This window comes from Schistocerca nitens, chromosome 3 (assembly GCF_023898315.1).
Source record: "Schistocerca nitens isolate TAMUIC-IGC-003100 chromosome 3, iqSchNite1.1, whole genome shotgun sequence".
Lineage (NCBI taxonomy): Eukaryota > Metazoa > Arthropoda > Insecta > Orthoptera > Acrididae > Schistocerca > Schistocerca nitens.
In genome coordinates, this window is record NC_064616.1 from 593,842,928 (window position 1) to 593,865,713 (window position 22,786).

Genomic DNA, 22,786 nt, shown 5'->3' on the forward strand with positions numbered 1-22,786 from the left:
GGTTAAATCTTACACAAATAGGAATAAGTGGAAAAGCCTGTTTATTTTTACCTACAGTCGATAAATAGAGGAGTAATATTCATTAAACTAGGTAATAATAGTTCAAAATTTTACTAAAATATAAGTTTACCTTTTCCAATTATAGGTCCAAGTATCCGATGTTCATTTTCTTTTACTGCTCACCCTTGTTGCATCATTCTGAAATTGCAACATTGGCCGTAGGGCGCGACAACTGTGAGACTAAGAAACTAATGCGACCATGACCGAAGTAGGGAAATACACAGGAATGCGTAACAGTTAAGTCGAAAACAGCAATGCAACGGTAGCGTTGTGTGACTGAGTCACGGACGGGCAGGAAGTGCGCTTTCGTTTGTGGTCACGTCGTTATGGCAACACGCGTTATTTACTGTCGTACACACACACACACATATATATATATATATATATATATATATATATATATATATATATATATATAGCGTCTTTACCACAATGCAAGCAGTGCACGGAGTAGCAGGAAGTGTTGTACCTTGAGAATAGTGTACCTATGAAAACATGATGTTTTCTGGTCAATGTCGCAGTCTATTGATCGATTTTAGAATCACATCAAGTTATACGCACTACAGACCGCCGTAAGCAGTTCCTTCCATTTTCTAGTTTCTGTTGTGAGACATAAGACTGTGTTTTGTGCAGCACTTGTAAATATTCTTAGTTCTATATATTTGGGCCCTGTATGTTACATTAAATGTGTTTGGGAAGTACTGTTAATACTTTACTTACAGAATCTTATGGCAAGTAAAATTCCATATATGCCGGCCGGAGTAGCCGAGCGGTTCTAGACGCTACAGCTTGGAACCGCGCGACCGCTACGGTCGCAGGTTCGAATATTGCCTCGGGCATGGATGTGTGTGAGGTCCTTAGGTTAGTTAGGTTTAAGTAGTTCTAAGTTCTAGGGGACTGATGACCTCAGATGTTAAGTCCCATAGTGCTCAGAGCCAAAATTCCATATATTTTTAAAACTAGTTGTCCGACGTATGGACAGTTAACCCATTCTTCGCCGGTCGTACATCGTGCAGCATCTTGTACCCTAAAACGGAAGATCTCTTACCATGGAACATACGAATTTGCAAATTCACTCAGTTCCTTTCATCTTTTAACAACTTTACCTGAGTTGGGAGTGAAAATTTGTGTTGATTTCCAATAACTTTTGCTTCAAAACCTGTTTAACTTGTAACTTGGTTTTGTTAATACTACAACTTAATTTGACGTCTTTTACTGATCGTTGATGTGTAGTCGGGTAATAATGCAACAGGTAGGCTAGTAAATGCGATATTGGAAAGATTTTCTTGACTGCAACGCTTTTAAATTTCAATAGAATATTTGTTCCCAGGTATAAGACCACGTTGAACCCTGGAACATTTTTTCGCATAAAAAACTTAATTTTCCGCAGCAATTGTTGTAATTGCAGAAGAACACAGCAGCGATTGCCATCATTTAAAAACGGGACAAGCGAGAGTAGGTTTCGCGCTCTTAGAGTTCCGTACAAACTTAATTATGTATACGGGGTGTTCGGAAGTTCCCGTTACAAACTTCCAGGAATTGAGGGGAGTGAGTGCATAATATTTTGAACAGGAACCCATGTCTGGGAATGTCAACCAACAACGTTACAGAGCCTCAAAGTTATAGGCGTCGGCGCCTGTAAATGTATGCATATACAGGCCAACTACGTGGTGGTGTCATACACTTTCAAGGATGATGGAGAAGGACAAAGTTATCACTACTTTTTCTTATTTTGGTCCATACTACCGCCTCAGAAACTTGCCTACCCTAGAATCTTAGAAAAAACAGTACCGGTACATGTTTTCCAATATGAGAAGTATCAGAAATGTTTTTCGCTGGTAGCTTTCGACTCGCTCGTTTCCGATACAGGAACTCGTGGCTCAAATTGACACATTTGTCCTTCTCCATCAACCGTGCAAGTTTGTAACATTATCACGTAATCAGCCTGTGTATACATACATTTACAGGCGCCGGCGCCTATAACTTTTACGCTCAGTAGCGTCGTTAGATGACTTACCCGACATGGGTTCCTATTCAAAATATTATGTACTCACTGCCCTTTACAAGTCCTAGAAGTTTGTAATGGGAATTTCGGAACACTCAGTATAGATAGTTCGTCCATAGGAAGACCATTACATGTAAACACAGCTCACACCATTAGGTAGCCACCACCAGCTTGCTCACTGCTTTGTTGACAACTTGGGTCCATGGCTGCAGCGAAGCACTCGAACCCAGCCATCAGCTCTTACCAACAGAAATCTGGACTCATCTGACCAGGCCAAGGTTTTCCAGTCGTCTAAGGTCCAACCGTTACAGTAAAGAGTCCAGGAGAGGTGCTGCAGGCGATGTCGTGCTGTTACCAAAGGCACTCGTTTAGGTCGTCTGCTGCCATAGTCCATTAATGCCAAATTTCACCGCACTGTCCTAACGAATACGTTCGTCGTATGTCCCACACTGATTTCTGGTGTTATTTCTCGCAGTGTTGTTTGTCTGTTAGCACTGAAAACTACGCAAACTACGCTGCTCTCTGTCGTTAAGTGAAGGCCACCGGCCACAGCACTGTCCATGTTCAGAGGTAATGCCTGAAATTTTGTATTCTCGGCACATTCTTGACATTGCGGATCTCGGAATATTGAATTCCATAACGATTTCCGAAGTGGAATGTCCCATGCGTCTAGCTCCAACTACCATTCCGCGTTCAGAGCCTGTTAATTCTCGTCGTGCGGCCATAATCATATCGGAAATCTTTTCACATGAATCGCCAAAGTGCAAATGAGAGCTCCGCCAATGCGCCGCCCTTTTATACCGTGTGTACGCGGTACTACCGCCATCTCTATGCATCCATATCGCCGTCCCATGACTATCATTTACATTATATTTATTACACCAGAAGTATCACATTTATTTACATTACACTAACTTGAACAAGGAAACAGGAACATTTATGTTATACTGCATAATCAGAGAAAAAAAATAACGTTTAAAGGCAAGTAGGTTTTCAGCCAAACACTGCATACAGTTTCTCAAATGACAAAAAAAGCACTCCATCTTCAGGCCACAAGTGGCCCATCCGACCACCGTGTCATCCTTAGCTGAGGATGAGATAGGAGGGACATGTGGTCAGCACACCGCCCTCCGAGTCGTTATGATGGTTTTCTTTGACCGGAGCCGCTACTATTCGGTCGAGTAGCTCCTCAATTGGCATCACGAGGCTGAGTGCACACCATAAAATGGCAACCGTGCATGGCAGCCCGAATGGTCACCCATCCAAGTGCTGGCCACGCCCGACGACGCTTAACTTCGGTGATCTGACGGGAACCGGTGTATCCACTGCGGCAAGGCCGCTGCCCTTCTTATATCACAGCACTGTCCCAACTGGTGGGTTGTCGTCCAACAGATTTTGCCCGCCGATCTGTCAACCCATCATTGTACTCAAAAAGTAGCCTCTCTCTGCCTACACTGGAATATGGAAACCAAATAATCTTTAGTGCCACATGTGCAAACTGCTGCCTATCAACTCCTATTGCCTGCAGACATTTGACTCCGTCAACATTTCCTTTATGTGGTAAGAAGCTAATATTGGTTCACATGTCTCTGAGCACTATGGGACTTAACATCTGTGGTCATCAGTCCCCTAGAACTTAGAACTACTTAAACCTAACTAACCTAAGGACATCACACACATCCATGCCCGAAGCAGGATTCGAACCTGCGACCGTAGCGGTCACGCGGTTCCAGACTGAAGCGCCTAGAACCGTACGGCCACACCGGCCGGCCGAAGCTAATATTATGTTCATATTAAAATGAACACCATGTGTTCAAGATTATGGACATATACAGTTTAGAATAAAAACTTGTACCTCATGTTGTCAGAGTTGCATTGTATTCACCATACGGAATGCAGTCGTACTCCACATCATTTAATTTTTATGATAGCACTTACCGCAAACCGTACAACGATCAATATTTTGTTTTGACTAAGTACAGTAAACACAGTGTCTTTTATTCAACTTTCACAAACTATTTCGCTTGTCTTTTAAAGAAAATGAGGGATTTTTTTTCTAAACACATGAGAAAAAGTTACAAGTTTTAAGTACAGTTTGTCTTATATAAAACCATGCCTTTTTTAGAAATAAATGTTTTGGGCACCTCATGGACCTGCAGACGTACCGCTCTTGTAAGTTTTTAACACTTTGTTGTATTGATTGATGTAGGCATTGCGAATGCTTTTTATATGAGCTTTTGCGATGCACGTATCACAACTGGAGATGTTTTCCTGCATACTATCCACAATTTCAAGAAATCATTGATCTCTTAAAATTCTGTATTTGTAGCACTCAGCCGGCCGCTTTGACCGAGCGGTTCTAGGCGCTTCAGTCCGGAACCGCGCTGCTGCTACGGTCGCAGGTTCGAATCCTACCTCGGGCATGGATCTGTTTGATGTCCTTAGGTTAGTTGGGTTTAAGTAGTTCTAAGTCTAGAGGACTGATGACCTCAGATGTTAAGTCTCATAGTGCTGGGAGCCGTTTTTGTAGCACTCGTTTTTGTTTCCACAAACAAGATAGCTCCTCATACAGTTGAAGAAACTGTACAGTTTTTTAGACATTTTTTTGGGACAGCAAAACACACACACCGAAAATTACAAACACGAAAACCTAAATAACAGTGTTGGTGCTTCGAAATTCAGGCAGCAGTCGAATGACGCTATTTGGTAGTGGGGAAGGAAAGTGGCGGTCACAAAACACAGCCGAGTTGAACTTCTTGTGGCGTGACAAAAGTGGTGTCACTTGAGTGATGCCACTTAAAACTGGATGTTCGCACATGCAACTGCTGTACGACTGCGGTATTCCACTGCCTGTGGCGTCACTTTCGTTGTGTGTGTGAACTCGGTTTGATGCCAAAGGAGTTTTGCTAGACCATTCAAATATTGGTTTTCTGGAAACCAGCTGTTCTAGTTTCTGATTTATTTAGCCCCCGGCTCTTTCTAGTGAATTAAATTTGCCATGCAGACAACTTCATGCTCAGTCTAATATTTCTATTTCTCTTAACTACACAAAAATTCACACCATCCAGATTAGCCTGAAATGTTTAAAAACAAGGCGTATCATAACAACCCAAGCGCGTTTCGAAAAAGGTTGAGCGTTTTCATGGGAGTGAAAATCGATTGTTGAAGAGGAAATCCGGCAGCTAGAACGGATTTTCCAGAATATATATTGGAGTGTTTACATGACCAACCAAATCGGTACTGGGAAAACGATTTAACAAACCTGGCTTTAGACAGCCTCCTATCAACGTAGTGCGTGACTAGCACAGTGCTGTTGCGTACGATACTGTTTAATCGCTAAGACTGACAGCGAACGGACACAAAACATCACCGGTCTCATTCTGGAAATGAACTGCTACTTTAAACTATGTTGTACGCCATAATAAGCGCTGACGAAAGAATCAGTGTCAAATTTCAACATTAAATGACTTTCACTTGTCACAGGCGTCCTCAGACTGCCAACTTTTTTACCCAGGTACACGGAAAAATGATATGTTCCTCGAAATTTCACCAAAAACCACAGATTTCGCGTAATGTCGCTAAAAATCATAGATTTTCAGTTATTTCGTTAAAAACTGCCACAGTTTCGGTTTGTCCGTCACGTTATCGTTTCAACAAAAAGTCCCTGTCCCCAGCTACCGAGGGCACTCACCTGACCTTCCACGAGACCTCTGACAGTAATCGAAGGAACCACGACAAATGTGGACCACATGAACGTTATTGAGGACTATCTTATTTCCTTCATGTTTGATATCTTCCCTGATGGCGGTAGCATCTTCCAGCGGAATACGGTCCGTGTCACAATGCCAGCCTTGTTACAGAGATTTGAGGAGCACGATAATGAACTCATCTTGATGTGTTAGTCACCAAATTCACCTGATCTAAACCCGACAGAACATTCGTGGGACGGTATCGGACGCCAGATCCGCGCCAACATAACCACTGGCAATTGTATGATCTGTGCGTAGAGGTCTGGCTACCTCTGGAAACCTACAAAGGATAGCTGCTGTATTGCATTCCAAAGGTGGTGCAAGACGCCGTAATGCAGGTTGTCAATGTTCTGCTACATCAGTGTATCAAGAGTGTCCAGGAGATTCCATACACTTAAATAAAAATAACGAAAAGAAACTATTTTAAGCATCTGTCTTTAAGGGCGATGTGACGTTGTGTACAAGTGCCGGCCGCGTAGCCTCTGGAGCCGTATTGGTGGGTGTTGTGTGGCTTAGCGCGCTGTCGCGTGTTTGCCTGGGTGCCGGCTCCGCATACAAGCGGCGCCATTACGTCTGGCGCGGCGAAAGCCAGCGATTTCCCTCGCTGGAGGACACCCTTGCAGGCCTACCGCAAGGCCACACACAGCCCAACCAAAACGCGGCCTTCCCAGATAATCTAGTCGTCTTCTCCAACGAGCCGATTATAACAATCCGCTTCTCCTTCGCAGTGCAATGTCGCCCAAACACGCCCGTTCCGCACTCTTTGCTGAACTGACTGGTTTGGTGCAGCCCTCCTATTTCCTGTTTGGTGCCAACCTATTCATCCCACAAGGGGACCCTCCATAGGTCGCACACTGACTAAACATTACAAGGCGAAAGAAGGGTGAAGATAAAGCTTAGGTGGAAACACTTAATAGTTTCCGAGAAAATGACGGTTAACGTTTCGACGCCAATTTATCAGTCTGTTAGGAAACGCCATAGTAAATGGGTCGGTAACACAGTGGTTAAAAACGTAAGTTCGCATTTTTACGCCCCGTGTTCAAATCCAGTATTATGTTATTATTTTTCCTTTATCTATTGTTGTTGCGGTTCTAGGCGCTACAGTCTGGAACCGCGCGACCGCTACGGTCGCAGGTTCGAATCCTGCCTCGGGCATGGATGTGTGTGATGTCCTTAGGTTAGTTAGGTTTAAGTAGTTCTAAGTTCTAGGGGACTGATGACCTCAGAAGTTAAGTCTCATAGTGCTCAGAGCCATTGTTCCATTGTTCCTAGTTCAAGAAGATGTGGTGCCAAGAAGGAAATCTATAAACAGAATCAGGTGTCTAAGTACAGTCACAACAATGCAAGGACAATGATAGAAATGGTGCACGAATACGAATCTGTACGTATTTGTGTGTAGCTGTTGCACACACGTGAAATTCCTAATTTTTTTTTAGGAAAAAACTGAAATCCTGTAGCAAATTTTGCAAGTCTGTTGTTTAATTTCACTAATTTACATCTAAAAACATTTCAAAAAATGTATAACATAGCGTAAGCAAACTGTTTTGCAACAAGAACGAAAAACAATTTATGCTGTTTAAAAAAATATATTCCTGTGGCTGCTTAAGTCCCATAGTGCTCAGAGCCATTTGAACCAATTTTTTTCTATTGTTGTTGTGGATGCATGTTACATCAATATTTTTTGTGACATCGTGAAATACATCGGAATTATCGACACAAGAAATAAGTTTTTCAAATCCTATTAAAATGGATATTATCATCACAAAATATAAATCATTTTGTATTATTAACTTTAATTGAAAATGAAAAACACATAAATTCTAATATTTCGATTTCGGTTACATTTTTACTTTTATACTTCAAAAGAACCAGTGCATTTCCCATAGCGACATCTATCCTAAAACATTCATAGTATAAAAACTGGGAAACGCACGAGCAGCGTGCAAAAGCACATACGCTGCACTCACATATGCTGCACTCACATATGCTGCAGTCTCTCTCTTCTTTTGTGTGTAAATATCATTAGGAAAAGCGACCTCGTTAACGTTGCGAAATATTTGCGACCTGGCGATAATTTCTCGGCAAACTACCATGCAGATCGAAGTATTTTCTCGAAAGCTGGAGCCTGCAGCTAATGATGGATCAAGGCGTGTATTTTAATTGCATCGTTTCTACTTGTGATTTTCCTCTGCTGTGCGATGAGGATAGGGTATTTCTGTAATCAGCAAATGTAATTCTTCACTTGTCGATAAAAGTACACGTCGCAGTGTTGACAGAACGGCGTGCAAAAATGGTTCAAATGGCTCTAAGCACTATGGGACTTAACATCTGAGGTCATCAGTCCACTAGACTTAGAACTACTTAAACCTAACTAACCTAAGAACATCACACACATCCATGCTCGAGGCAGGATTCGAACCTGCGACCGTAGGGGTCGCGCAGCTCCAGACTGAAGCGCCTAGAGCCGCTCGGCCACTCCTGCCGGCTAGAACGGCGTGCATTTTAGCGGAATTACTTTTAATGAACACGTCAGTATTCCGTTGCATCGACAAACAACCAATCGTATAAAGAAACTGAAATTGGGTCTACTAGAATTTATATCTTTTTCATTTCCACTTACTGTTAGTAATATAAATTTGTATGAGATTTGTGATGATAAAATCTATTTTTAACAACGTTTGAAGTATTTATTTCCTTTGTCATTTTATTTCACGATGTCACAAAAAATACTGTCACATAGATCCACAATAACAGAAGATAAAAAAATGTAAGATTAGGTTTGAACAGGGGTCGCAAAGAGTCGAACCTGTGATCTTAACCGCTACACATCAATGCACTTACTTCCACCCTCCGCAAGGAGACTGATATACTCTCGTCGAAATTTTAACCGTCATTCTCTCCGAAACTATTTAGTATTGGCACCTAAGTCAAAATAGGTGTCCCGTTATTTTATCCCCTCTTTCGCCAAAGTTGCGCTTTACAGTTTCAGAGGTGCTCTTGGTTAGGCTGATTCTTGTCGGCTGACTAGTCGGACGTCGGAGGGCGACATAAATCTGTGTCAAAGTGGGCGTGGTAGAAGTTTACACGTGATCGGTGGAGGTACTCCTTGTCAGAGATTGAGGCATACATGTCTTTGCCGACTCGGGCAAAATGAACAGTTGGGCGAGTAAGAGCATGCTCTTCAGTCAGAAAAACGTGAAGTGAGGATTTCTGCAATCAGAATTTTATGTACACTACATACAGGATGTTTCGCAATCCATGTTACACACTTCTAGAGGTTGTAGATGGGACTTCATAGATCCCGTTTTACGTAGGAACCCTTGTCCAGAAACATCATACGGCGACGCTACAAAGCGTCGAAGTTATTGGCGCCGGCGCCTGTAAATGGATGTATATACAGGGTGATTTCGTGACAAACTGTCTAGAATGATGGAGAAGAATAAATGCATGAATTTGAGGTAAGGTCCCTCAACCGGAAATGAACGAGTCGAAAGGTATAAGCGAAAACCGTTCTCATACCTCTGACAGTGGAATACATGTACTAGTACTGTTGTTGCTACGGTTTTCTGGCAGCAACTTTCCGAAGTGATGGTATGGACCAAAACAAGGAAAAAAAATTCCAGTAGACTTGGGATTTAAAATGCGCACTTCAAGAGCTATGAACACTTGTTCATCTTCGCCACTGTAAAACACATCTTCTCTATTGAACAAGTGCTCATAGCTTTTAAGGCATGCATTTTAGACGTCATGTTTGCTAGACATTTTTTCTTGTTTTACTCCATACTACCACCTCTGAAAGTTGTGTACCCTAAAAACGTAGCATCAATAGAACCAGTACATATATTCCACTGTCAGAAGTATCAGAACGGTTTTCGCTTATTACTTTCGACTCGTTCGTTTCTGGCTGGCACAGGGACACTTCAAATTGATTCATTTATCCTTCTCCATCATTCTACCAAGTTTGCAACATCATCACGCAATCACCCTGTATATAGATAATTGCCCGCATTTTTTTTTTCTTCCACAACTCTTTCTTGCACATAATGAGAATTATACACACGAAAGAATGGTGGTTTATCTACACACCCTGTTTTTCCACGTAATCTCCATTCCGTTCTATGGCCTTCCTCCTGCGTGAAACAAGGGCGTGTATGCCCTGTCTGTACCAATCCTTGTCCTGGTGGCAGAGCCATTGCTTCACTGTGTGAATCACCTCCCCATCGTCCTCAAAATGCCGAGTCGTAATGCGTCTGTCCTCGCGAATGACAACATCAGCTCGCTGCAACATGTCAGGTGTGACAGCCGTGGATGGTCTTCCCGACAGCTGCAAATCGTGGAGCTCCGCCCAACCGCCTTCTGATGACCTTACCCTCCGTGCCCAGCAACTAACCGTACTTCAGTCGACAGCAGATGCTCCATATACCTTGCACAAGCGTTTGTGAATATTCCCCACAGTTTCTTTTTCTGTAGTGAGAAACTGAATGACGGCACGTTGCTTGTAACGTACTTCACCTACAGACGCCATTTTGAAACTGTCCTGCAGCTACGCTATCTGTCGGAAGTGACGGGAACTTGGCGCGCTCACTCAAGAGACTTCAAATATTGTTGTCGTTGTGGTCTTCAGTCCAGAGACTGATTTGATGCAGCTCTCCATGCTTACACGCGTAATGCTTCGCATTCGTAGCATTGTTTTCGGCTGAGAAAAAAATGCTGTGCATTGCTTTTTGGGCAACCCTCGTACATACATAACTTTGACGCGCTGTAGCGTCCCTTTATGACGTTTCCGGACATGGGTTCCTATGTAAAACTTGACCTATGTTCCCTCTACAACCTCTAGAGGTGTGTAACTTGAATTGTGAAGCATCCTGCAGAGAAGTCATCGAAATATGTAGACGTGAGGATAGTTCTAACAGAAAGAAAGAAACTACGAAACGTAGAGATGTATAGACAGTAGCCATACAGAATCGATAGATAAGTTCTACCAAAGACAGACGACAGCCGATAGCTACGTTTTATCTCTGACAGGGATTATCCCTCCCGATCAAGTGTAAATTCTACCACGCCCCCTTTTCCACAGAATTTATGTCGCTCTTCGACTTCCAAATCGTCACTCGGCAAGACTCAGCGGACCCAGGAGCACTATGAAGATGTCCATCGCAGCTCTGGACGAAAAGTTAGGAACGGAAAAGTTTCATGGACCACGACTGTACAATACGGACGACTCACTTGCAGCTGTATCATAATGTGTCTACGAGGAGTTGTATAGCGAACGATGAATGACTTAACGGAATTCTTGGCTCTATGAGTCTGTATTCTGGCTGTTCAGGGAACGTTCCGCCTCGAAAATCAGTCGCCGTAGTTCTTCATTTCTTCATCCGGGGAAAGACGAAGAAGTCACTGGATGTCACATGAGGAGAATACTTTAAACGACTTTCTAGCAGGCTCTGCGATGGCGAGATGTGTCTATTAGTTAACGGAAACGGCAAGAATTGCTAACTGCCTGCATACAATTGGCGAAATCGCCAAAGTTACAATAAGCGGTTTTCCTGTGACGCAGAAGCAATGAGAATTAAGAAAACTTCCACACATTATGATGTACTGTAGGCAAACAAGGGTATAGCGAGACGTGGACAGGGAATAAGTATTTTAATGTTAACCACTCGCCAGGAACATCAGAATTGATTTCAACAAGCGTACCTCACCAGAAAGAGTGTTTCACGTACGATCCAAACACTTTGTCCGGCGTTGCGCGGAACCCAATACCAGGAACCCATGCTGAGATTCCTCGGACCACGTCAGGTGGGGTACCGGCTTTGGCGGAAATGGACGAGTTACGAGAGGTTCAAATGGCTCTGAGCACTATGGGACTTAACATCTGAGATCATCAGTCCCCTAGAACTTAAAACTACTTAAACCTAACTAACCTAAGGACATCACACACATCCATGCCCGAGGCAGGATTCGAACCTTCGACCGTAGCGGTCACGTGGTTCCAGACTGAAGCGCCTAGAACCGCACGGTCACACCGGCCGGCTTACGAAAGGTCTTTATACAGTTGCTCGAGGTCCATAGTGCAACTAGCTATTGTAGTCTGTGTATAATGGAGTGGTTCATACTGTATGCTATTCTTATATGAAGAATCGTGGCTGCATTAGTCGGAGTATGTGAATTTGTAGAACAACTGAAACCGTCAATTCATGGAATCTTCTCGACTGATCAGCCGAGTGGTGACGTCGTCTTGTCGCAACGTTTCGACGAGTTTCACACCCGTCATCTTCAAGCGAAGTGTCTGGATTCTGTAAGTAGATGGAACATATCATTTTCAAGCGAGTATCGGAATGCTATATACAGGTGGAACACAGCATCCCAACACTTCGGTTGAGACAACTGGGTGTTGTGTGACGTCCTCAGGTTAGTTAGGTTTAAGTAGTTCTAAGTTCTAGGGGACTGATGACCGTAGATGTTAAGCCCCATAGTGCTCAGAGCCATTTTTGAACTTCGGTTGAAGATGATGGGTACGAAACTCGTCGAACCGTTGCGAGAAGACTACGTCACCACTCGGCTGATCAGTCGAGAAGATTCCATGTATTGACGGTGGAGTTCTGAAAATCTTGATCAGCTACATCATGAGCCTCTGCGTGGCGTGAAACCAGGAGCGTGGTGTGCGGCTAGCGCAACACGAATTATTGGGCCAATCTTTTTACATAAAACCTGATAGGTATGTGACTAATATACTGCAATTTTTTTCAGAGAACTAACAACTAACGAAGCGACCTACGGTTATTTCATGCACAACACTACAACAGCACCAATGCTTCTATGGCAGTATTAAGAGGTGTTTTTGATTATAGGAACTATGTTCATAATACTTCACTTCACGAGTGCTTGCTTAGTTCGTTCGCAATTTTTGTCAACATTAGTGGCATACCTGAGCAAACAATTTCAGCTTCACTAATATAACTCTCTCGGGTTTCCTCACCTGTAAGTTCGCCGAAGGCGCGATATTTCGATAAGTATCGTTCCTATCATCTTCTCTACAAGGCACTATTTCGACGAAAACTCTCGGTTGGAAGCCGGAGACCTCTGTATTACTTGAACTAAAATGAGCTCAGTTCAATTTTGTTCATGCGGCGTCTGTATTGTTTACGACTCTTGATTTTTCAAGTTACACGTACTTGAGGGTTCAGCTTTTATAATATATTATCTACTTTCTCTGTTTGTGCTCCATCCCATGGCGTTGGTTTGCACAACAAGGTATGAGTAAAGCAGAAGTGAAATAAATTTTCTGAAAAGCTTGTGTATGTCCGGACCACAACAGAGTTTTGAAATAACACAGCAGAACTGACACAGTATTCTGCACTATATCTTAAACAGTTGATTATGTTTTTATCTAAGATTCTGGAACATTTGTAGTAATATGATCAAGTGGTTGCGAATCGGGTAAGTTTTTTTTCTGTGTGGATTTCAGCGGCACTTCGTAGCCATCAGGCTATAGTTAGGCAACAAAGGCATGTATACACGTCATCATGACGTCCTTATGCTGAGTGTATAACTATCATGTCACGTTTACATAAATAACAACAAACCACTACACATGGTCACTGTGTTAATGGCAACTGATGGTGTTGGAGGAAGAAAAACATATTCAACCGTCAAGACCTTTCAATATGCTCTTCCTACAAAACTGCACGTGTTACCATTAGTACTGTGAACATACGTAATGGTTTGATGCTATTTACTTAAAAGGTGACCACATCGCAAAATTTGCAGCGTATGGACGTGATGATGACACATGTACATGTTAGATGTTTTTTGAAGTTTTGACATGCTTGAGGACAATTTTCGTAATACTTCAGTCGATTTATGGCCTCACGGCCAAAACAGCAATAGTGGATTTTATGAATTATGTCTAAAAAAATCACAAAAAGTTAATCAATCGTTCGTTACCTTGATCTGTGGGCACAGTGTACTTGATATTGCTAGGACGCGGCAAAAAAAGTCACTTTCAGTGGCAGCGGCGCGGGTTGCTTCAGGTGGTAGCGTTGCGGCACGCACTTTCACGTATTGGATACGCATCGCTTACGCCCGTGCCAAAGCAGCGCGTTGGCTCACCACCGCTCTTTGCGTCACGATCAGGTAATCCGATCAAAATCGAACTCGCCGATTTTGGATGGGACAGCTGCCCGATTTTTTCCTTTTACCAAGTTCGTAACTGTATCTTCTCGTGTTGTGACGTCCCGCCAGCCGTTGGTGAGTGAGCGGAAATACCTCGTGTAAACTGCGAATCAGGTTACTTGCAGTACGATAATGGAACCATTACGTGAGCGGCATAGTGCCGTTATAGGTGAAAACGTGTTATATTTCGCACCACGTCGCCCGTGTGATGCGACAGAGGGAGTGAAGAAGAGCAACGTATTTTCTCTCAGACTTTTTCAGTCGAAGTTCACTGTTAAAAATTAATAAATAAATAAAATATATATGTCCAAAATCAGGACGATTTTTTTATCTTCTTAGGGCAACAGTTACTGGCAAATATCTCGACGTCAGTCTGCAAAGTTGCATCGTAATATACAGGGGTTGGACAAAAATATGAACATACCGCAAGAAATGCGTGCTTGAACGTAAATGTAGATGCTAGTCAGTCTGCAGACTGTGCTGTTGCATTTGGCCAAGAACAGCACCTGTGCAATGTCCTCAATGTTTTGCAAGTTCAGGCCGGCCGCTGTGGCCGAGAGGTTCTAGGCGCTTCAGTCCGGGACCGCGCGACTACTACGGTCGCAGGTTCGAATCCTGCCTCGGGCATGGATGTGTGTGATGTCCTTAGGTTAGTTCTAGGGGACTGATGACCTCAGATGTTAAGTCCCATAGTGCTCTGAAGCACAGGGGAAGCGAAAATACGTAATCCGCTGAGGCACAACGCGAGCGAAAATGTGTGTTGAGTGATCGTGAAAGACCGTCATTGAAGAGGATTGTGACGAAAAATAAGAGTACGACAGCTGCAAAAGTCACTGCAGAACTGAATGTCGCAAACGTGAATCCTGTCAGTATCAAAACAACACGACGGGAGCTACAGAAGCAGGTAATTGCAGGGCGAGCTCGAATTCCAAAACCACTCATCAGCGATGCAACTGCCCGTGCAATGGTGCGGAAACCATGAAAGCTGGACTATGGAACGATGGAAGCATGTCATTTGGTCGGATGAGTCTTGTTTCACACTGTTGCAAACTCCTGGCCGAATTCACGTGTCAAGAGTGAAACGTGGCCGGAATTCGGTGGTGACTCCGGCAGCCACATCGTGGTTTTCCACGGGGCCACATAGTTACACTGCAAGATCGCATTGCTGCCATGAATTATGAGAGCATTTTAGTCGATCAGGTCCATCTCATGGTATTAGGTCTGTAACTTTGCTTCTGTCGTTTTGCGGTAGATGGCAGTAGCGGCAAGTGTGGTGCAGGTGGTAGGGTGTGTCATACAATAAGCTTAGGCATTTGTAAACATGAGGCCATCAAAATATTAGTCGATCTGTGGTAGCATCATAAAGTTATTCTCGAGTGAATATGTCAAGTTACGAGCCCAATTTTCGTCATTTGCGCAAATTCTTAATTTTCATCTTGAACACGAGTAAATGTGTGGCTGAGGCTCATATAATGCTGGGTGATGCACCTATTAGTGAAAGAACGTGCAGAGAATGGTTTCAACGCTTCAAGAACGGTAATTTTGACGTCGAAGACCGGCATGGCAGTGGAGGAGAGGTTTTCGAAGCTACTGAAACAGCCGGAAACTATCACAGGAGATCGTTACCGAAAGAAATTGATGCGTTTGAGCAGAGCGCTGAAATACGAAAGGCCACAACACAGCGACAGACACGAAAAGGTGACTTTACTGCATGACGATGCTCGGTCAGGTATCGCGAAACCCGTAAGACATAGATAGAAAAGTTGAAATGGGAAATCTTATCCCACTCGCCGTATGCTACAGACACTGCTTTCACATGTTTGATTAGTGGCAAACCACAGCCTGGCTGACCAGCACTTCCGGTCGTATGAAAAACCAAGTGAGGTGGCGCAGTCGTTAGCGCACTGGACTCGCATTTGGGAGGACGACGGTTCAAACCCGCGTCCGGCCATCCTAGTTTATGTTCTCCGTGATTTCCCTAAATCTTTCCGTGCAAATGCCGGGATGGTTCCTTTGAAATGGCACAGCCGATTTCCTTCAGCATCCTTCCCTAATCCGATGGGACCGATGACCACGCTGTTGGATCCCCTCCCGCAAATCAACCAACCAGTCATATCAAAAAATGCAAAATTGTATCGATTCATGTATTTCCTCAGCAGACGCTCAGTCCTTCCGCCGCGAGATTCGTATGCTGCCCAAAATACGGGAAATGTAGTGGCCAACACTGTGAATCGTATTTTTTTTTTTGTATTTCACAATAAAGATTCGAACTTTCATTAAAGAAACTAAAGAAGCAAAGTTGTAGATCTAATACAATGTTAGATCCCCAGTGGTGATGTTGTGCTCCAAGATGATAGGCTCCTTGTTAACACAGCTCACGACATTCAGGGCTGATTTTGGAGCACTAGGATGAATTGTCTCATCTCCCTGGTCTCCACAGTCACCTGATCTCAATATTATTAAGACTTTGTGGTCTACTTCGGAGAGAAGGGAGCGTGATAGCTATCCACCTCTATCATCGTTAGCTGAACTTGCCACTATTTTGCAAGAAATATGATATAAGAGTCTTCTGAAAACCATACATGACCTGTCTGTATTTATCCTTTCCGGAACGACTGGAAACTGTTTTCATACCAACGGTTTTCTTACGCCGTATTAGAGATGGTGAGGTGTTGTGTTTGTGCTGTTTCCATATCTTTGTCCACCCTTTTACACTGGTGACCCACCACCCGTTCAGGAGCCTGTTGGCCCTCCTTTGTAACGCAGTACAGCAGCGATTCTGCGTGGTATGGATTCAACACGTCCTCGGTAGGTTTATGAAGGAATGTGCCACTGGACGTCTACGCACAGCTCACACGATTACCGTAAATTATGACCGGTGATTTTAGGGCGAGAAACTGGTGCCCCACAGCGTCCCAGGTGTGTTTCATCTGGTTCAGATCAGGCGAATATTGTGGCGAAGGCACCAGTGTAAGTTCACTATCGTGCTCCTCAAACCACTGCAACGCGATTCCGACCTTGTGGCACGGCCAGTTGTACTGCTGCAAGACGCCATCGCCGTCGGGGAAGATATCAATTTACGAACTCTTTATCCCGTAAATCTTGGCAATTTGTTGCTCCATTTTTTTCAACCGTATCAAGGAGAGTATTGTACACTTCAAATTGAGACGACCTCAGACATAAAAATCTGGACGAGCGGTTCTAGGCGCTTCAGTCTGGAACCGCGCGACCACAACGGTCGCAGGTTCGAATCCTGCCTCGGGCATGGATGTGTGTGAAGCCCTTAGGTTAGTTAGGTTTAAGTAGTTGTTAAGTTCTAGGGGACTGATGACCTCAGATGTTAAGTCTCTTAGTGCTCAGAGCCATTTGAACCATAAAAATCTGGATGACTGAGGTGAAGTTTGAGGGTCAATTTGAATGGAACATATCTGGTTTTATTATAGTATTGAGTATGGCGTTGCGAGGGTATAGATTCCAATCCTAATAGTCCATTTCCTCCTTGCCCCTCTGTTTATCTCCTCTTCCCTCCTCTCTCTGTCTATATCCTCCTCCCCACTCGCTCTGTCTACCTCCTTCCCCCCTCTCTCTGCCCATCTCATCCTCTGTCCTTTCTCTGTCCATTTCCTCCTTCCTCTCTCACTGTACACCTCATCCTTCCCCTACCTGGGTCCATCTCGTTTGCGTACTGTCTGCGAAATTTGTTGTGTAGTAAAGACGTAATAAATTAAAACATCATGCGTGATGCGGCATTTTTTCACGCATCTCAGTGTTTATGACGTCATACGTCGTGATCTATGTGTCATACAAGGAGACAATTTTGTAGGTACATTCAGGGGTATATGTTGAGACTGTCTGCAAAATGTGTTGCGAATAGAGTTGGTAGCAAAGAAGTGATAAATTTAAACGTCAGGCACAAAGCGGCAGTTTTTCACCCTTCTCAGAGTTTATGACACCATAACCCCTGAACTATGTGTTGCATCGTGGTATAATTTTGTAGGTGCATTTAACGGTACATGTGAAAACTGCATGTGAAATGTTTTTCCGATTAGGTTTCGTAGCACAGAAGTAATGCAGCAGTATTTCACGTATCTCAGTGCCTACGAAGTCATTTCTCCTTAACTATGATAGGTAAGTGTTTCTTACCCCTGCCAGACAGTATGGGCTATGTGTGCCAAGTTGGTTTAAATCGGTCCAGTGGTTTAGGAGGAGACGTGGAACATACATACATATACACATCACTTTCCCCTACGTCAGGATTCGCTCTTAATTACAATCCACCCTGTATATTTATGTTTATACATATTTTAAAACAAATGGTCTAAAGAGGTAGCCTAATCAGTGCCTCCCAAGGAAGAAACTAAATTATCCCTTGTTCACAAGGCGGTTTAACGCAGTCTCATGTACCGGGTGATCAAAAAGTCAGTATAAATTTGAAAACTGAATAAATCACGGAATAATGTAGATAGAGAGGTACAAATTGACACACATGCTTGGAATGACATGGGATTTTATTAGAACCAAAAAAATACAAAAGTTCAAAAAATGTCCGACGGATGGCGCTTCATCTGATCAGAATAGCAATAATTAGCATAACAAAGTAAGACAAAGCAAAGGTGATGTTCTTTACAGGAAATACTCAATATGTCCGCCATCATTCCTCAACAATAGCTGTAGTCGAGGAATAATGTTGTGAACAGCACTGTAAAGCATGTCCGGATTTATGGTGAGGCATTGGCGTCGGATGTTGTCTTTCAGCATCCCTAGAGATGTCTGTCGATCACGATACACTTTCGACTTCAGGTAACCCCAAAGCCAATAATCGCACGGACTGAGGTCTGGTGACCTGGGAGGCCAAGCATGACGAAAGTGGCGGCTGAGCACACGATCATCACCAAACGACGCGCGCAAGAGATCTTTCACGCGTCTAGCAATGTGGGGAGGTTCTAATAAAACCCCATGTCGTTCCAAGCATGTGTGTCAATTTTTACCTCTCTATCTACATTATTCCATGGTTTATTAAGTTTTCAAATTTATACTGACTTTTTGATCACCCGGTACGTACTAGTAGAGGGAGATACGCTGATGAACCAAAACATTATAACCACTGCCTACCGCGTGATAGAATACAACTTGGTGGCGTTGCAGATAAGAAAAATTTGTAAACGGAGAAGAGACGGACGGGGAATTATTCGAGTGACGATATGGGTCATAAATGAGGAAATCCACTAAAATAAGTAACTTTGGGAAAACCCACATTGTTATGGTTCAGCGCCTGGGAACAAATATTTGGAAAATGGCAAAGTAGGTCGGCTGTTCCAGTGCTACTGTAGAGAGCGTCTGAGGAAAGTGGTCGATGGACGGTGAAACATCGGGTAGGCAACAAGATGTCAGACGTCCATGCCTGATCGCAGAACGTGAAAGTCGGAAACTTGCCAGTTCAGTGCAGAAGGATAGGCGGCGATCTGTGACAGATACGACAACAGAGTATAATACAAGTGCATTGGAGCACACCGTTCTTCACATATTGTTGAGCATTTGACTTCGCATCATACGACCTCTTTGTGTTCCCATGTTGACTCAACGACATCGTCAATTACGATTGCAGTGAGCAGGGAATCTTAGAGATTGGACTGTAGATCAATGGAAACGTGGCGTCTGGTCGGATGAATCACTGTTATTATTACAGCAGGTCGATGCTCGTGTTCGAATACCCCGTCATCCAGACAAACGGATGCTCGAAACATGCTCGCCGCCACGGACGAAGATCGGTGGTGGCAATATCATGCTATGAGGAACATTCACCTGGGCTTCCATGGGACCTATGGTTGTAGTCGAAGGCACCATGACAGCTCTGGACTACGTGACCATTAAGGAGAGGTTTACTATCTTTGGCCCGAAAAAAGCATGTTCTTTGAGAATTTTTTCTCGGGATGTGTTATAGATATCAATGTCAAATTTGGTCAAAATGTTTATTGGTATTTCCTCTACAAACTGGAACTTTTTCGACCGGGAATGTCGAAGAGCAAAGGCGGAAGTGCCGTCGGAAGGAAACAAAATTTCGGTGTAGACCTCCACGCGCGGTATGTCACAGGTCATGCGGCTCGTCTGAAATTAAAAATTGAGTTGATGTTGGCGAAGTATATAAGATTCTTTAGGAGTTGTACCTCGCTTAAGTTATTTGGACCATAGGAAACAAAATGGCAGCCATTTGAAAAAAATAGGTTTTTTTATCGATTTTTCGAATTCGTCGGCCAAGTAAAAATATTTATAGTTGATGGATCGGAATAAAAGTAGTACAACTCCTAGAAATTTAGTTAGCTTCGTCGGAAACAAAGAATCATGCCAATCTGTTCAGAAGATTTGAAGTTATCATACGGCGCGATAAAAAAACTGCCGGCCGCGGTGGTCTCGCGGTTCTAGGCGCGCAGTCCGGAACCGTGCGACTGCTACGGTCGCAGGTTCGAATCCTGCCTCGGGCATGGATGTGTGTGATGTCCTTAGGTTAGTTAGGTTTAAGTAGTTCTAAGTTCTAGGGGACTGATGACCACAGCAGTTGAGTCCCATAGTGCTCAGAGCCATTTGAACCATTTTTTGATAAAAAAACTCATTTCGAGAAAAACGCGTTTGATGTTTTGACTACATATAAATGTCATATTATGCAACTTACGTGCAATCTGCTATTCAGGGTCCATAAAATAGTCCTTCCCCTTCCTCATAGACGGCGTTCTGCTCTATATGGGCCATCCTGCGCTGCTCCAGAGCCGCTCGTACGGCCGGTGACAAGCGGTTTTCGACCGCATGAATCCGGTGGTCGTCCGAATGTTTGGCGAAATGCGTCGAATAGAGTCCCAGGGTGACGTCCATCGTTGTCATGGTCTTCAGAATTGCTGAATACCCTTCGTTGAAGCTGCCCACTGCCAGGAAAGTCGCAATCTCCACAGTCTTCGCCCGCAGAATGCTAACTTCCAAACACACGCGTTCAACCTTTCATTTGAATTTTGTGTGTTTCCTCCCAAGCACCGGTACAATAACTCGTCCTCCGAAAGAAAAAAACTGGGGCGTGAAAAAGGCCGATTTCAGGCAGGTGCATCTTTTTGTTCAACCACGAATAACAAACATTTCCGTATCGTATTCGAAAAAACCGTTTCAGGGGGGGATTCTAAACACTTTTGTGGATCCAAAAATGTAATTTTAAAAAAATCGATTTTTTGAACCAAAAGATAGTATATCTTCTGGTAAACCTTCCGGGATGTAAGGTCGTGGTCCATGAAACTCTTCAGCTCCTAACGTTTCGTCCAGAGCTGCGCTGGACATCTTCAGAGGGGTGTTTCTCCTCCGGTGAGTCTTGCATCCCTTCGAGGTTTATGTCTTTTCCGGTGGCGATGGAATCTTCCAGTAGTATAACTGTGTATGTCTTAAGCCAGAACAGTACTAAAGTGGTTTGACGGGCATTATAGCGAACTGACGTTGGTGTCTTGGCCACCAAAATCGCCTGATCTGAACCCGACGGAAAAGATCTCGGCCGCTGTCGGGTGCGAGTTCCGCGCCCAGAAATCGGCGGCTCTTAATTTACTGGAACAGCGTGATCTGTGCGTAGATATCTGATGCCACATATCTCAGGAAACACACCAAAGACTTGTGGAATCCATGCCACACAGAATCTCTCCTGCGTCGTGCCTCAAAGGCGTACCAACAAGCTAGAAAGTAAGTTTGTAGGACAACCACAAGCCGCAATCCACATATTTTATATACCGATTTCGCTCATTTTAACAAAAGCATCGTCATGAGCTGTAGAATTACAATTAAGAGTAATTGGCTGATTACACGAGTTTCTGACGATGATCGCGCGTTAAACTAAGCGAAACCGTGCAATAAAGGATACTAATAGCGCCATGTGGCTGTCCTACAAACTTACTGTCAACAGTCATTATTTCCCCTGCAGGCATTGCCAGCTCTAGCTAGATGCTAGTAGATTGTTTTGACTAGTCGCTGTATGTTAAAATGTTACTATAGTTGACAGTTAAAATTGCAATATAAATGTTCAAAAAAACAAAAGTATACATACAATAATATTCATGTACCTACAGATTCTATGAGGTCCACACTGTGTCCTGATACGCGTCGCCAAATCATACCAAAGCTATGAGAGACTTATGGAGCTGGAGCAATGGGCATTCATGAAAAGCAGAATATTACTCTCCCCCTCTGACATCTTGGTGGTTTCCCACCACCACTTATAGTGCATACTGTGCTGGTTCCCTCAGCAAGACAAGGTCGACACCCTTTACGTACTTAAACACTGGAGCTGGCGCTTCTTCTCTAACGACTTGTAGTCAGAGTGTCATTAATCTCTAATCTCCGTTCCTTTTATCCGTACACTAACGATTCTCTGGCAGCTGAGTTGCGTCGGACGTTCTCCAGCCATTCAGTGGTGCATTTGTAAACACCACGCACTGTTAAGTGGAAAAAGCCAACCCTTCTGCGACCTTGCGTTGCAGCCCTGTCTCCCCAGCTTGCATAAGACAACATTGGAGAAAGCCAAACGTACAAGGAAGAGGCATGTCACCCAGTGGTTGACATATTCAATCTAAATTCCAACTCTAGACTACACCAACTCGTTTCAGCCAACAAGATAAGAAACCGCTTTCTCGGCGTCCATTAACAACGGTTCGGCTTCTTTTCCTCTCTGACTGCTCCTCTGCCTTCTGTCTCAGTGACAAAGTCATCACTACTACCAACTCGTTTCTACCTGCCATATTTATTTCCTCCTTCTCTCTCTCTCTCTCTCTCTCTCTCT

The 22,786-nt window shown here is 43.7% G+C and overlaps 1 protein-coding gene and 1 pseudogene across 3 annotated transcripts in view; one reads left to right on the forward strand and one right to left on the reverse strand.

The window, feature by feature from the left end:
• LOC126248510 (elongation of very long chain fatty acids protein AAEL008004) overlaps positions 1 to 22,786 on the forward strand; it is a 351,103-nt gene that overhangs the window by 85,384 nt on the left and 242,933 nt on the right. The gene's annotated exons all lie outside the window — the stretch shown is intronic.
• LOC126249837 (5S ribosomal RNA) lies at positions 3,292 to 3,409 on the reverse strand (annotated as a pseudogene).